Source organism: Lutra lutra, chromosome 9 (assembly GCF_902655055.1).
Source record: "Lutra lutra chromosome 9, mLutLut1.2, whole genome shotgun sequence".
Classification (NCBI taxonomy): domain Eukaryota; kingdom Metazoa; phylum Chordata; class Mammalia; order Carnivora; family Mustelidae; genus Lutra; species Lutra lutra.
Window position 1 is genome coordinate 100,368,722 of NC_062286.1, and position 17,116 is coordinate 100,385,837.

Consider the following 17,116-nt stretch of genomic DNA (forward strand, 5'->3'; position numbering starts at 1 on the left):
ATTCCTGTCAAGATCCCAGCTTAGTTTTTTATAGACAAGCTTATTCTAAAATTTATTTGAGAAAGCACAGGCCACAGAATAACTAAAACAAGGCTGGAAAGGAGAATAAAATGGAAGGAATCACTATGCCCAATACTAAAGCTTACTATATAGCTATAGTAGTCAAGACAGTGTGCTAGTAGTGGAGGGACAGGTACATCGGTCCGTGGTACAAAATAACAGAACCCAACAATGGATCTATACAAGCAAGTCCAATGGTTTTTGACAAAAAGCATAAAAATGGAGAAAAAGACAGCCTTTTCAACAAATGGTGCTGGATCAATTGGACATCCATAGGCAAAAAAAAAAAAAAAAAAAAAAAAGCATTCACCCTAAAGATGGGTGTAGACTGAATCAATGTACTGGTTGTGATATTATACCATACTTTTACAAGATACTGCCATAAAGGAAACTAGGTGGAGGGTACACGATATCTTGCTGTATTATTTCTTCCAATTGCATGCAAATCTGTAATTACCTCAATTAAAAATTCTTTTAAAAAATGTTGGAAATAGGGGCGCCTGATTCTTGATTTCAACTCAGGTCATAATCTTGGGGTTGTGGGATCAAAAGCCGCATTAGGCTCTACGCTCAGCAGGGAGTGTGCTTCTCTCCCTCTCCTTCTGACCCCCCTGCTCATGCATGCTCTCACTCTCTACGATAAATAAATCTTTTTTTAAAAATGTTGAGGGGCGCCTGGTTGGCTCAGTCAGTTAAGCGGCTGCCTTCAGCTCAAATCAGGATCCCAGAGTCCTGGGATTGAGCTCCGCATCAGGCTCGCTGCTCAGTGGGGAGACTGCTTCTCCCTATCCCTCTGCCTGCTGCTCCCCCTACTTGTGCACTCCCTCTCTCTCTGTCAAAGAAATAAATAAAATCTTTTTTTTAAATGTTGAAAACGGGAGACACCACTTTGGAAATTACTCCCATAATATCTTTGTTTATACAAATAAAGTTGATGTTGTGAGACCCAAAAAAAGTTGAAAATATATTCTCCTAGTCTAACTTTTTTTTTTTGGTTGTCAATGATCTTTAATTGAAATATTTTCCTTTGTATTTCTTAACTAGCCAGACTCTCCACTGTACCACTGCTGATGTCACCTACGATGTCATGAGGGTGGCGGCCATCAACATTGCAGCCCACAGATTGGACAGTCTCCAAGATCTCTTTCATGTTCCAGAGAACTCTCTAGCTACTGATTAGTGCCACATCTGTCCGGCAATGTTGACAATCCTTCAAAGGTGATATTTCCACTGTGTTTCATGTTTTTCTGCTACTTTCAGTCTCTTGGCAGGGTCTTTTTTTTTTTTTTTTTTTTTTTTTTAATTTATTTGATAGAGACAAAAAGAGAGGGAACACCAGCAGGCAGAGTGGGAGAGGGAGAAGCAGGCCCTCCACCGAACAGGAAGCCCAATGCAGAGCTCAGTCCCATGACCCTGAGATTGTGACCAGAGCCAAAGGCAGACACTTAAAGACTGAGCCACCCAGGCACCCTCCTGGCAGTTTCTTGAGGGCTTTGATAATCAGGGCAGAGGCAGAAGGTACCACTTCAACTTGGGCCTGCCTGTTCTGAATGGTCCGTCTCACTATAATCCTCAGACCCTTCCAATCACTGACTACCTTCGTGATGTCATCACCAGCCATTTTTGGAGACAGATCCAGGGGACAGATCTTGGGGGCCAGGGCAGATGTGGCATCAACTCCCCAACCAGTGCACCTCAGGTACATGACTTTGATCTCACTGGGGCTGAACTTGGGCAGCTGGTGTCGGATGAACCAAGATTTGGGACAACAAAAGAAAGGTGCACCTTGGCTTCCTCCAAGTTGAAAGCCAAAGACTCTCCTTGTCAAATTTTTATCTTCTAAATTTCCTTATGGTATAAGAAGGGTTAATTTTTATCTAATCAAATTCACTCTCTCTTTATGTCTCCTGAATGTATCTATTTTTTAACACTTTGCAGTTTTCTTGAAGTTGTTAAAAGAGCATTGATTTTGGGGAGCTTGGGTGGCTCAGTGGGTTAAAGCCTCTGCCTTCAGCTCAGGTCACAATCCCAGAGTCCTGGGATTGAGCCCCACACTGGGCTCTCTGCTCCGCAGGGAGCCTGCTTCCCCCTCTCTCTTTGCCTGCCCCTCTGCCTATTTGTGATCTCTGTCTGTCAAATAAATAAATAAAATCTTTAAAAAAAAAAAAAAAGAGCATTGATTTTAAAAAGTCTTTTATGCTAGGGCCAGCTGGGTGGCTCAGTCAGCTGAACGTCCAACTCTTGGTTTCAGCTCAGGTCATGATCTCAAGGTCATGAGATCGAGCCCCGAACTGGGCTCTGTGATCAGTGGGAAGTCTGCTTGAGATTCTCCCTCTCCCTCTTTCTCTGCACCCCCACACACTCACATATACTCATCCTCTCTTTCTCTTTCAAATAAATAATCCTTAAAAATAAAAAAATAGGGGCGCCTGGGTGGCTCAGTGGGTTAAGCCGCTGCCTTCAGCTCAGGTCATGATCTCAGGGTCCTGGGATCGAGCCCCACATCGGGCTCTCTGCTCAGTGGGGAGCCTGCTTCTCTCTCTGCCTCTGCCTGCCTCTCTGCCTGCTTGTGCTCTCTCTCTCTCTCTCTCTCTCTGTCAAATAAATAAATAAATAAAATCTTTTAAAAAAATTAAAAAATAATAATAATAAAAAAATAAAGAAAAAGTATTTTATGCTAAGTAAAGAAGTCTTTAAAAGTACTGTTTTAATTAGTCATAAGAAACCCTATGAAACTTAAAAAAACTAAAGAAACCTAGGCATGAACTTAAAAGAATGATGTCTAAATGATCTCATTTTCAGGCTTAGCTGATATGACAAGAACAGAGAAATTAAACATCATAAATAGAAACATCATAAATAGATACATATCCATCACATGGATATGTAGTTGCTCCTGAAGGGGGGAAGAAAGATTCCATAAAGCTAATCAGTTAATTAATTACATATTATATAATATATAAATGTAATATATATTATGATAAATAAAGTAAATCTTCAAGTGCCCCCTACCATTTCCCCCAGCCCATGTCAGCCCACGCAGTCACAGTGATGACAGCAGGGCCAAAAGTACAAGCCAACACCAGGTGCTGCTTTTGGTCAAGCTATTCAGCACCTAACTCAGGATCTGACACATCAGACAATATCCCGGAAAGATGTCTGTTCCACTTTTCTTGTGGGTACACAAAAAGACCTTATTTTGAAATTTTAAATTCTTCTGAAGAAAGCAACCATGCACATTTGAGTTACCTGTATGTACAGATTTTTTTTTTTTTTTGAAAGCGAGAGAGAGCCAGGAAGGGGAGGAACAGAGAGAGAAGGGGAGAGAATCTTAAGCAACTCCACATCCACTGTGGAGCCCAATGTGGGGCTCGATCTCATGACACAGAGATCATGACCTGAGCTGAAATCAAGAGTCAGAGGCTTAACCAAATGAGCCATCCAGGTACCCCAATTTTCTTTTTTTTTTTAAGATTTTATTTATTTACTTGAGAGAGATAGAGCATGTGCATGCAAAAGCGAGGCAGGGTGGGTGCCAAAGAGGGAGAGGAAAAAGCTGACTCCCCACTAAGCAGGAAGCCTGATGCAGGGCTCCATCCCAGGACCCTAAGATCATGACTTGAGCCAGTCATGATTAAGTGTCAAGGCAGACACTTAACCAACTGAGCAACCCAGGCACCCCATCAATTTTTTTTAAGATTTTATTTATTTATTTATCAGAGAGAGAGCATGAGTGCATGAGCAGGGGGAGTGCAGGCAGAGGGAGAAGCAGGCTCCTCACTTAGCAAGGAGCCCAATGTGGGACTCGATCCCAGGACCCTAAGATCATGACCTGAGCCAAAGGGACTCTAACCTACTAACCCACCCAGGCAACCCACCGATTTTCTTTTTTTAAAGAAAGTATCCATCCAGACATCCCAGACATTGTAAACAGAGTTATAAAGTTCTGTGTTTGGCGCCTAAAATGTGCCAGAGATACCAGTCCAGGCACTTTACCTACTTTCTATACAGAAAGGTGAGTAACACAGCAAGCCAGTGTTGAACCAGATCCCATGCCTCAGAGTGCTACTTCTCAAAGCGCAGGCTCATGTTGTACACATCTTCAACTGCTAACCAGTGTCCCAGCCTTGAATAAGTGGGTCAGCTGGTTCTACCAAAAATTCTTCTTTGTTGCTAACATAGGCTGTGTTCATAATAAATACCTCAGAGAAACAGAAGCATAAGTATCTTAACTCCATCATGTTTAACCAGTGGGATAAGAAAAACAAACAGTATCAACAAAATGAAAAGACAACCAAAGGAATGGGAAAAAATATTTGCAAATCATATATAAGATAAGGGGTTAGGGGCGCCTGGGTGGCTCAGTGGGTTGAAGCCTCTGCCTTTGGCTCAGGTCATGGTCTCAGGGTCCTGGGATCAAGCCCCGCATCAGGCTCTCTGCTCAGCAGGGAGCCTGCTTCCTCCTCTCTCTCTGCCTGCCTCACTGCCTACTTGTGATCCTTGTCTGTCAAATAAATAAATCTTAAAAAAAAATAAAATAAAATAAAATAAAATGCCGCCTGCTACCTTGTCTGAGGAAAACAGCTGCAAAAAAAAAAAAAAAAAGATAAGGGGTTAATATCCAAATACCTAAGAAATTCATACAAATCAGCAGCAAAAAGAACTCCAATAATCCCATTTTTGAATTGGGCAGAAGACCTTGAACAGACGTTTTTTCCAAAGAAGATCTACAAATGGCCAAAAGGTATATGAAAATATGTTCAACATGACTAATCATCAGGGAAATGCAAATGAAAACTGCAATAAGATATCACCTCACATGCTATGGGAGGTGAACCATGAGAGACTATGGACTCTGAAAAACAATCTGAGGGTTTTGAAGGGGCGGGGGGTAAGAGGTTGGGGGATCCAGGTGGTGGGTATTGTAGAGGGCACGGATTGCATGGAGCACTGGGTGTGGTACAAAAATAATGAATACTGTTACGCTGAAAAAATAAAAAATTAAAAAAAAAAAAGATAACACCTCACACCTGCTAGAATGGCTATTATCAAAAAGATAAGAGATAACAAATGCTGGTGAGGGTGTGGAGAAAAGGGAACCCTTGGTGGTGGCAATGGAAATTGGTGCAGTCATGACAGAAAACAGTATGGAGGTTTTTCAAAAAGTTAAAAATAGAACTACCACATGATCCCATAATTCTACTCCTGGTTATATATCCAAAAGAAATGAAATCACTATCTTGAAGAAATATCTGCACCTCTATGTTCATTACAGCATATTTACAGTAACCAAAACACAGAAATAACCTAAGTGTCCACTGGCAGATATATGAATAAAGAAAGTCTGATATATCTATCTCTGTCTACCTACCTACCTATATAATGGAATATTATTCAGTCATAAGACATCCTGCCATTTTGCAACAACATGGATGGACCCTGAGGACATTATGCTAAGAGAAAGAAGTTAGAGAATGATAAATACTATATGATCTTACTTATATGTGGAATCCAAAATAAATCCAACTCCTATAAAGAAGGTAGAGTGGTGGTTGCCAGGAGCTGGGGAGTGGGAGAAATGGGGAAGTGTTGGTCAAAGAGTATAAAATTTCCATTATAAGGTAAGTAAGTTCTGAGGATGTGACATCCAGCACGGTGCCTACATTAACAATACTGTTTTATACACTTGAAAACTGCTAAGAGAATAATGTTAAATGTTCTTGCCAGAAAAAGAAACTTGTAATTCTCTGAGGTGACAGAGGTGTTAACTCCAATGTGGTAATCATTTCACTATATATATAATCATCTCATTGTGTACCTTAAAGTTATACAAAGTTATACAATGTTATATGTCAATAACATCTCAATAAAGCTGGAAGAAAAAAAGAAAAAGTCATGATCCTCCTCTTCTAACACTACTACTAACCAAATTATCTGCGTGTTTATCTGGGGTTCAGCCCAAACTACAAATCATTAGTGGCCATTGAGAAATGAAACTAGATGGCACGATTCCCTCATTTCAGAAAGAAAGTTAAATTTCATCAACATCTGCATGTATTAATATCTACTGCAAAGACATAAAGCATTACAAGCATTTAATTATTAGAAATTAAGTAAAAATAGAAGAGAGACTGGTGACAGTTTGATATTTAGACCTACCATTAAATCTTTAATACACACACATCCCAGGCCTTTAAGCTCTCACCCTGAAATGCTCTTCCCCCAGATATCCATGGAAAGAGGCTGAATAAATAACTTTGCGTGGATAGGCTAACACTAATGAGGCAAAGCTTATAGTAAACACTGGGCACCAAATATTTATGATAATTCAAGCTTTTCCTACCTGTAACATGGATTTTTCAGAAGCCTTTGCCTGGCGTTAAGTTCACTTTCTAGCCATTTCTCCGAGATCTGTCCCTCAAATCTCAGGGATTACAGCCCACACATTCAGCCACAGACCTCATAAACCACAAGTAGGCTGATGATCCTGTGAATTCTTGCCTCCCCATGATGAAAGAGCCAGGAGAAAATCCTTGGATTTGAAACACTGATCTATGAAAAGAAGTCAGAGGCAAACATTCGGAACAGGCCAAATGGCAATGGCAAACAGGGAAAATGCCCAATCCTAGATGGAAAGGCTCTGAAGAATACTCCAAATGGATCTGGCTCCTGGATTTAAACTTCCTTACAGAACTATGAAGGTTCCCCCACCAGCAACCTCATGTCTTTGATCCTACAGCTCCTCGTAATAAAGGTACTCATAGTCACTGGAATTTTTATCCAGCACAATAAATAAATAAATAAATAAATAAATAAAATAAGCTCAATCCTAAAACATTTGGTCTGAAAAATATACTCAGTTGCTTCCAGGTTTAAGTACTAAACAAATCTCACAGGATTTTTTAAAATCTCCCTCATTATCATAATTAATATTCCTATAACACACTGCATAATTCATGTCCCCTCACACTCCAGTTCATTCTTCAAAATAGCCCATGAAGTCCACAGGGAAGGGATCATCATCCTCTTTGTTCCCCATGACAACCTTGTAGACAGCAGAGATCAGTACTGGAATTCAAACCTTCCGATTCAAAATCTCTACTTCTGCCCACCAAACTTTGATGTTGGTGAGGGCCACTTTCTTTTGATGGTTCTTGATTTTGATTTGTTTTTCATTAAAATCCAAAATAACACAGTGGCCATGAGACCCAAATCTCCAGTATTATGTAATTGTAATTAATACTATTTTTTAATAAATGAAAAATTCAGTGTCACTGAGCCTTGTCGCTTCTCTGTCTCCCACTGTGGTAGCCAGTCTCCAAGATGGCCCCCAAGGATCCTCACTTCCTGGTTTCAGGCTTTATGTACTCCCTTCCCACAGTGAATAGGGCTGACCTATGTAACCAACAGGATACTGTGGAAATGATGGTATGTGACTGATGACCCTCCTTGTTCCCTCTTGAACTGCTCACCCTAGAGTAAGCCAGCTGCCATGTTATAAGACATATCCCACAGGCCTAGAAGGAGGTCCATGTGGACAGGAACCCAGGCCTCCTGCCAGTAGCCAAGCCCAAACTGCCAATCCTACGGACCATCCTGAAAGCGCCAGACCATCCTCCAGCCCTAGCCAATCCTTCAAACGACTGCAAGGCCAGCTGATAACTACAACCCCACAAGAGACCCTGAGCTAGAACCACCCAGCTAAACTATTCCTGAATTCCTGACTCACAGAAAGTATATGAGATAATATATACGTATTGATATTTTAAGCCACTACATTTTGGTTAATTTGTTTCACAAGAATAGAGGACTAATATACCCATATCTCTTTACAAGATTCCAGGCACTCGGTAGACTTGAATTAAGGTAGCAATGAGAATAATTTTCTGCTGATTGATCCAGACCCCCTCAGTCTGACCCTTCTGTATCTAAGCCCATATTAGGATAATCCTATCATGTGGCCACAGGAGGTTATGGAAAAGTGAGAATTAAAGCAGTTTTAGGTCTTATTTATCTAAAAAGTCCCCAAGACTACCGGAGGTTCTTTGTCTACTGTCTAATAAATAAGAAAGACTTTCTTTCCCCTGGTTTGTTCTGGCATACTGTCAACAGAGTAGTAATACATGAACTACAAAATGCCTAGTGCAAGGTTACATTCAGCAGTATGGGGCCTAGCCTTGGGTTCGTGGGGGATTCTCAGTTCATCGGGCTAATTTGTAAAGTACGAGAAACCTGTGAGCCAGGACAGCCCACCTATGGGCAATAGGGATATGCAAACAGGAACGTGAGAACAACTCTGGCTTTAGTTATAACACCACTCCCTTTGAAAAAATTCAAGTAACATCTGTAAATTAATAACATATCCATGCTAATTTTCTGGTCTCAACCATTACACTATGGTTATGAAAGATGTTAATATCAGGGGAAGCTGGGTAAAGGCACACAGTACCCTGTGCACTATTTTCACAACTTTTTAGACAGTAGTCCCCTCTCATCTGAGGTTTTGTTTTCCATGGTTTCAGTTACCCATGGTCAAATGTGGTCAGGAAGCAGATGATCCTCCTTCTGACCTATCATCAGAAGGTCAACAGTAGCCTAATGCTTCGTCACAGTGCCTATGTCATTCACCTTGCTTCATCTATTCACACAAGCATTTTATCATCTCACATCATCACAAGTTGGGTGAGTATAGTACAATAAGGTATTTTGAGAGAGAAGACATTCACATAACTTGTATAATTGTTCTATTCTATCACTAGTTATGGCTGTTAATCTCTGATTGTGCCTAGCTTATAAATTAAACTTTCACAGATATATAGGTATAGGACAAAACATAGTATATATAGGGTTCAATACTATAAAACACAGTATATATAGGTTTCAGAGTATATATGGGGTTTTTGGAATGCATCACCCATGGATGTCACAAACTATTTCAAAATAAAAAAGTGTAAAAAATAAAATACATTTAAAGCAACAACAAAAAAAGAATATTGCCACTAAAATACAAATGACCCTAAATCCATTCCTTGAAGGGCTCCTTGAAAGGTGTAGTTTTCCAGAATGTACTTGGAAAGGCTGTTCCAACATGGTCATGAGAGGAGTCTAGCTTGATTTCAAACCTCCTATTACCTGGTAGGCAGACATCAAGTGTTTGGGAATACACTATACTATACCTCATGTTCTCAGCCCCTCATGAAGTGAGTGATTTAGATGAGAATATGAGCAAAGGTGATGCATAAGAGTTGATGAGGTGACACTATCCCTCTCTTCCCCTGCCTGGGAGGCCAGTGTTATAAGCTCAAGGGAGTCTGGACCCCCAAGTCAGCAAACGGAGTAGATCCCCTCCAACCCATATCATACTTTGGTAAGATTAACTTTGTGGTACGCCACAAAGGTTCTGATTTGTGTACTGCAGCACTAGTATTTAAGATAATCCCAATAAAGATTTCCATTCAGAAAATAACCCAGGACTTCTAAGAAAAAAAGCAAAATTGTTAAAACTGATCAGGTCACAATATCATCAGAAGGAAAAATGAAAATATCTAAACCTCCTCCATATCTAGATGTTCCTTCCATTATCCAATAGAAATACACCAGCAGGTAAAGATGTGTTCACAAGCTTATTTCTGCCACACTGCCTGTGTTAGAAAAAAAATGAAAACAAACTAAATCAAATAGGGAAGAATACAGCAAATAGGGAAAGAAGACATTCAGTGAAAAATTCTCTATGGTCCCCACAACAATCCCCCTGATGTGTGATGTGCTCTGCCCATACTTCCCTCCAACTGGACTCAACCCGCAGGGCCCACAGCCATGCCGTACACACAGGAAGACGCAATCAATGAGAACTTTCTGTGATGGATGACAGTCCGTCCTGATACAGGATAATGCAGATATGGCGATTTGTTATACTATCCTCTGTGAGTTTGAAGTTCGCTATAATACAAAGTTGTAAAAATGAGTATTTCAGAAAAATTGCCATAATTAAAACTGACTAACCCTTGTAATAAACAGAAATTATCATGCTCACTAAAAAGGGCAGAAAAAACTAACCCAGGCACATAAAGCAATTAATCTAGTACATCAGTGTTTAGAATGGGTTGTTAGCTGATTAACTCATTAGTCTACTATAATCACTCACATAAACTCAGTGGTAATCGAAGCTATTTGTATCTAGATTAACTTAAGAGAGTTCCTGAGCTTGTATGGAAAACAAAGATACTGAATAGGAAATATTCCCTCATTTCCTACACTGCCTTATAAACCCTAAAATTCAGGGTTCTTGTCTTGGTATAACTGAAATTAAATTTAAATGTGATTATCATAACATAGCTAAATATCCTAAAATCCAAAAACCCTCTCTGAAATAACTTTATAATTTAAATTACAGATTAAAATAAAATAGACAGGGGCACCTGGGTGGCTCAGTCATTAAGTGTCTGCCTTCGGCTCAGGTCATGATCCCAGGGTCCTGGGATGGAGCCCCGAATCAGGCTCCCTGCTCAGTGGAAAGCCTGTCTCTCCCTCTCCCATTCCCCCTGCCTGTGTTCCCTCTCTTGCTATGTCTCTCTCTGTCAAATAAATAAATAAAATCTTAAATTAAAAATAAATAAATAACATAGATCAATGGAACAGAATAAAGAGCCCAGAAATAGACCCTCAACTCTACGGTCAACTAATCTTTGACAAAGCAGGAAAGAATGTCCAATGGAAAAAAGACAGTCTCTTCAATAAACGGTGTTGGGAAAATTGGACAGCCACATGCAGAAAAATGAAACTGGACCATTTCCTTACACCACACATGAAAATAGACTCAAAATGGATGAAAGACCTCAATGTGAAAAAGGAATCTACCAAAATCCTTGAGAACACAGGCAGCAACCTCTCCAACCTCAGCCACAGCAACTTCTTCCTAGAAACATCGCCAAAGGCAAGGGAAGCAAGGGCAAAAATGAACTATTGGGACTTCATCAAGATCAAAAGCTTTTGCACAGCAAAGGAAACAGCCAACAAAACCAAAAGACAACTGACAGAATGGGAGAAGATATTTGCAAACAACATATCAGATAAAGGGCTAGTATCCAAAATCTATAAAGAACTTAGCAAACTCAACACCCAAAGAACAAATAATCCAATCAAGAAATGAGCAGAGGACATGAACAGACATTTCTGCAAAGAAGACATCCAGATTTCTGCAAAGAAGACAACAGACACATGAAAAAGTGTTCCACATCACTTGGCATCAGGGAAATACAAACCAAAACCATAATGAGATACCACCCCACACCAGTCAGAATGGCTAAAATTAACAAGTCAGGAAAGGACAGATGCTGGAGAGGATGTGGAGAAAGGGGAACCCTCCTACACTGTTGGTGGGAATGAAAGCTGGTGCAACCACTCTGGAAAACAGCATGGAGGTTCCTCAAAATGTTGAAAATAGAGCTACCCTACAACCCAGCATTCACACTACTGGGTATTTGCCCTAAAGACACAAATGTAGTGATCCAAAGGGGCACATACACCCAAATGTTTATACCAGCAATGTCCACAATAGCCAAACTATGGAAAGAATCTAGATGTCCATCAACAGATGAATGGATAAAGAAGATGTGGTATATATATACAATGGAATACTATGCAGCCATCAAAAGAAATTAAATCTTGCCATTTGCAACGACATGGATGGAACTACAGGGTATTATGCTGAGTGAAATAAATCAATCAGAAAGACAACTATCATATGATCTCCCTGATATGAAGAATTTGAGAGGCAATGTGGGGGCTTAGGGGACAGGGAAGGAAAAAATGAAATGAGATGGGACCGGGAGGGAGACAAACCATAAGAGACTCTTAATCTCACAAAACAAACTGAAGGTTGCTGGGCGAGGGGGCTAGGGAGAGGGTCGTTGGGTTATGGACATTGGGGAGGGTATGTGCTACGGTGAGTGCTGTGAAATGTGTAAACGATTCACAGACCTGTACTCCTGGGGCTAATAATACATTATATGTTAATAAAAAATAAAAAATGTTTAAAAAAAGAAAAATTAATTAAAATAAATAGATGCATGATCCATACACATGTATTCATTTTCCCAGCTGTGACTATTTTTTAAAATAAAAATGATAATAATAATACAATCTTAACCAAAAAACACTGTTAATACTGAGTAATGTTCAAGAAAGGAGGTTCTTTTAACACTGTAAGATACTTTGATTTCCATATGTATAAAACTGAAGATTCCCTTCTTAAGCTAACCTTTTACTCAACAAATTTTTTTTCCAGCCTGTCAAACTCAGACAATGCCTCAGACTCTGAGATACACAGGTTCAGGAGACAAGCCAGGGATTCCCAGAGCTTTGGCCTGGAGAAATACCACAGAATGAGGAAGCTCCAAAGAACAGCTTTGCAAGCAGGTACTGAGGGACTCTGGTCAATACCATCCAACCTTTGGGGAGAAAAGGAACACACAGACCTGTAAACCTCGGGGCAACTATAGAGTGAACCAAAGGTGCACTTCCAAGGTCAAACAGCAAGGACATGGACACCTTTCTAGAAGAGCTAACTCGCAGAGTCACCTACTAGTCTGAGAAATCCTGAGGCTTTGTTTGTTTAAACAGACCACATAATAAATCAGAAAGACGGTAGTTAAGGAAATTCAGTCAGAAATCAGAGGCAGTGCAGTCTGAAAAACGCTCTTCAGTTGGAATGCAGCTCTCCCACCTAATGGCCATGTCTCATGACCTTGAGCCAGTCATTTAAGGTGAGGACTGAGCTGCTCCCCTCCCTCAGTCCTTGTGAGGGTCACATGTGTAGATGTGGAACTTAAAAACTGTCAGTTCTCAAATCCATTTTTATTAATAATGATAGTCTGCTATTTATTACAATCCTCCTTCGTGTATAACAATTTCATTTCTGAAAAGCAAGATTTACTTTTAGAGTTATAGACTTCAAAAAAGAAACCGTTTCACAATATTCATTTAAAAAAGAAAAGAAACTTTTGGAAAGAACAACAGAGCTATTAGGGAGGTGCCTGGCTGACTCAGTCGATAGAGGATGTGAGTGACTCTTGATCTCAGGGTTTCAAGTTCAAGCCCTACGTTTGTTGTAGAGATTACTTAAAATTTTTTTAAATAAAATAAAATAGTAGTGTTTGGGTGGTAAGTTGGTTAAGCGCCCAACTCCTGGTTTTGGCTCTGGTTATGATCACAGAGTCATGAGATGGAGGACGTGGACACACATCAGGCTCCATGCTCAGTGTAGAGTCTGTTTAAGATTTTCTCTTCCTCTCCCTCTGCCCCTCACCCCATGTTCTCTCCCTTGCTCTTGCTCTCTCTCTCTAAAATAAATAAATCTTTTTAAAATATGAAATAAAATAAAATAAAGACAGAATACCAGAGCTACTACCCAAAGTTAGACGGCAGATCAGAAGTTTATGAACTAGCATGAACTTTCAAACAAGCAGGCTTTCTGTCTGATTTGCCTCTCACATTAATTATAAGCCACTGAGAAGTAACATTAATCAGTTTTATAAGCTTCCTTAATTTTTAGAGTATTTTTATTTCATACTCAAAAGTGAAACTGAGCTACTACTTCATTTATTTGTACACTTCAGATCAATAATGAAATTCAAACAAAGATAACTTATGGAACCTGGCCATTGTTCTTAATATCCGGTAACACAGTATTGAGCCACAACATACTCTTCACATCCACAGCTGAATGAGCCCTTTTTGCCCCAGGAAGTTTCAGCCACCCTGGCAAAAATTTGATTTCTGGGGCACCTGACTGGCTCAGTCAGAAGAGCATAGGACTCTCGATCTCACAGTCATGAGTTCAAGTCCCAAGTTGGATGTAGAGAATACCTAAATAAAACTTTTTTTTTTAAATCAGATTTCTACAGCAAATCAGCCAGCCTGTTCCCAAGCATCTCCCCCACCCCACCCCAATCCCCAGCACCACCTCATCCCTCACATCTGAGGTATGCCGCACTGATGATGAGAGTGCTCTTTCAGAAGTGAGACCCAAGGGCCCAAGAGAGACTAGAAATATTGAACCTGGCAAGGCCCTTGTCATGGTCTTCCCTGACACTCTGTCCAGTGACACACTTCATAAACAATTGGAACCAGAAGGTCACTTCATAAGTCCATGCAAGAGTGTTTGCCCTTGCCCCTTACCCCTCACCACCTTGAGGCCCCCAGGCTATACCTGACTTGGTCCAAAATCTGGATGGGCCCATGCAGGCTCACCTGCCAATTCCCAAAAAGAAACCAAGCAGGAATCAGAAAGAAAAAGTGTTGCCAAGGACCCCACTGACTTCTAACCTTCCCAGGAGCTACTCTACCAGACTTAACACATAAAACAGATATGGGACTTTTCCCTCACTGCTTTACAGAATACTTTACTCTTAACAACTACTATGTTCCTGATACTATTTATTGACAATCCCACAAAGTGCCTAGAAGTACACTTAATTTTAAGGATGGGGTACATGAGAATATACAAAAACCTAAATGCAGACCCTTCTGAACGCTTTCCCTTGACCCATCTCTGACATCAGCCCTGGCTGCTGCAGACAGCTGCATGCAAGCTCCAGCTCAGTTGACAGCCGGACTCCTCAAGCAAGCACGGAGGGTCTTTGTGCCTCAGACCTTCTAGGAAGCCATGCAATCCTGCTCACCTGTGTGGATAGCCAATGGGGACAGGACCCAGTAGCTAAAGGCCCCACCTCCCATCCTCTGGATAGACAACCCCAGAAGACATTCTGTACTCTTTAATAAGTGGGCTGGTTAAAAATATAGCAGTTACACCCCCATCTCTATATAACTATAAGAATCTGGTGAGCCCTATGCCCTAATCCTTTGGAGCCACATTCCTGGCCTACATCTTGTGTTATACCCCAAAAGAAGGAATTCTTACCAGATCCAATTAGAACAGTGGTTTTTAGCATTAGCTGCATGCTGGAACCCCTGGGGGACCTTTGTAAAGTCTTGATATTCAGACTCCTTTCCAGAAAAATAACATTGAGCTATCTCAGGGTGGGGAAGGCTGCCCAGGTCTCACCCTTATACCAGGACCCATGAGTTCCAACACCAGCCAGGAGGGTACTCAGCCCAGCCCTGCAGAGAGGGCCAAAAGAAGCAGTGAGGCCACTCTTAAGGGGCCCGGTCTTGAGAGTTTAAGACAGATCCTCTCTTTATCAGAACGTACTGGAGACAAAGGATCCATGAAAGTGGGAGGCAGATAAATGGATTATGTACCAACAATCTTCGCTTTTCTATAACTGGAATAACACTACAAGTATTCTTTAGAGAAATGCTTATTTCATACAATAATATAGCCACTATGTTTTCTCACATAAGTCCATATACTTCTATTGCATTCGATTTTTTAAAACTAACTAGCCAGCTGTAACACCTTTGTTGAAAACCCACCTCTTGCCCAATGATCTGAAACACTGCCTTTATTACATACCAAACTTCTTCTAAATAATTCTTTCAGGTCTCTCATCTAGTTTGCTAATAGTTTCTCTCTTGCTCTGCACCATTTGTTTTCATTACTAGAGTGTTGTAATACATTCTGATATCTAGGAAGGTCAGGATGTTCTGTGAGTTTTTTTTTTAAATTACATTTATCTAATTCCTTCGGAATTTATTTTAAGGTATAGTATAAAGTAAAGATCCAAAATGATTAATTTTCCATTACTGCCAACTAGTTGCCCAATTACTGCTTACTGAGACATCCTTCCATCTATTAATCTGTAATGCCTACTTGGTAAAATAACATATTCTTACACAGTAAATAGCACATATTCGATTCTCAACTGCCTATTGCCTTCCTTTAACTGGTCTAAGATTCCTGTCCCTGGGGAACTTACATGCTAGCAGGGAAATAAACAATAAGCTTTCCAAAATAAATAACCAACAGACACAGTTATAACATTTTAGAAGGTGATAAGCCTTGCAAAGAAGAGGTGGAGAGAGTAAGGGGCACAGGGAATACAGCACAAGAACGGAGGTAGAACAGGCTGCAGTCTGAAGTAAGGTGATCAGGGTAGAGGGGACAGAGGTACAGGCTTTGTTATGAAGAAGGATGGCAAGGATAGGAGGCCACAGTAATTTAAGGAATAGAGGAGACCTTTTAAAAACACTGCTCCTGATGTGGGCTCCTCTAAGTTGATGATGCCACCATCCCCCTACTCACTTCCACCAGAAACCAAACCACCCATCTGCCACGATCAAGCAGTCCCCTCCTTTCTGGCTCGCTGTCCCCGCTGCCCATCTGGATGACACTCAGATCCCATCTAGACTGGTCCAATGCCGTGCTCACCTCTCAAGTCCCCGCCTCTCCTGTCTTGCCCAGTCCAATCTAAGAGGGTCACAGCTAAGGAGCAAATATGACCTTCCCATCCTGCTGAACTATCCACAGTGGCTGCACGCTGCCAAATGACCAAGCCCCAAGCTCCTTAACGAGACCCTGAATACCGCTGTCATTCTTCCATCCCATCTGCCTGCCTCTCCAGGTGCATTGCCCTTCTCCCCACGCGCAGCCTTTTCGCCACAAGACCGAAACTGCTTGTTATCCCATCGGGAAAGTTCAAGCCTCCCTCCCCTTGTTCATGCTCTTCCAGGAACATGCCAGCTCCTGCCCGAGCTTTCAGACCCAGCCACCTCTTCTTCACTCTTCAAGACTCAACTCAGATATTTGATATCTACTCGTGGACATCTGTTCTGATGACCAATTCCCCACCCAAAGCTCTGTGTATTCCACTCCCTCCCTCAGCACCAGGAAAATGTTGAGTCTCAGAACTGTCCCAGTGTGATTTCCATCTCCCTAAAGAAAGGAACCTTGCCTGATTTCTCTTTCTTGTATCCATGACTAAACCAGAAATCAGGCACATGAAGAGTACAGTCAACAATACTTACTTGTGAGAAGGGGTAAAAAAACGTAACTGGCCCAATTTCTACATATACAGGTATGGATTAGCCTCCTACTCAAAGCAAATGGAAATACCAGTACATTCTGGAAGATATATATTCATAATGCAAATATTAT

At 40.9% G+C, this 17,116-nt stretch overlaps 1 protein-coding gene and 1 pseudogene across 6 annotated transcripts in view; both read right to left on the reverse strand.

The window, feature by feature from the left end:
* DTD1 (D-aminoacyl-tRNA deacylase 1) overlaps window positions 1-17,116 on the reverse strand; it is a 205,911-nt gene that overhangs the window by 134,094 nt on the left and 54,701 nt on the right. The gene's annotated exons all lie outside the window — the stretch shown is intronic.
* Window positions 1,061-1,978, reverse strand: LOC125109165 (60S ribosomal protein L12-like; annotated as a pseudogene).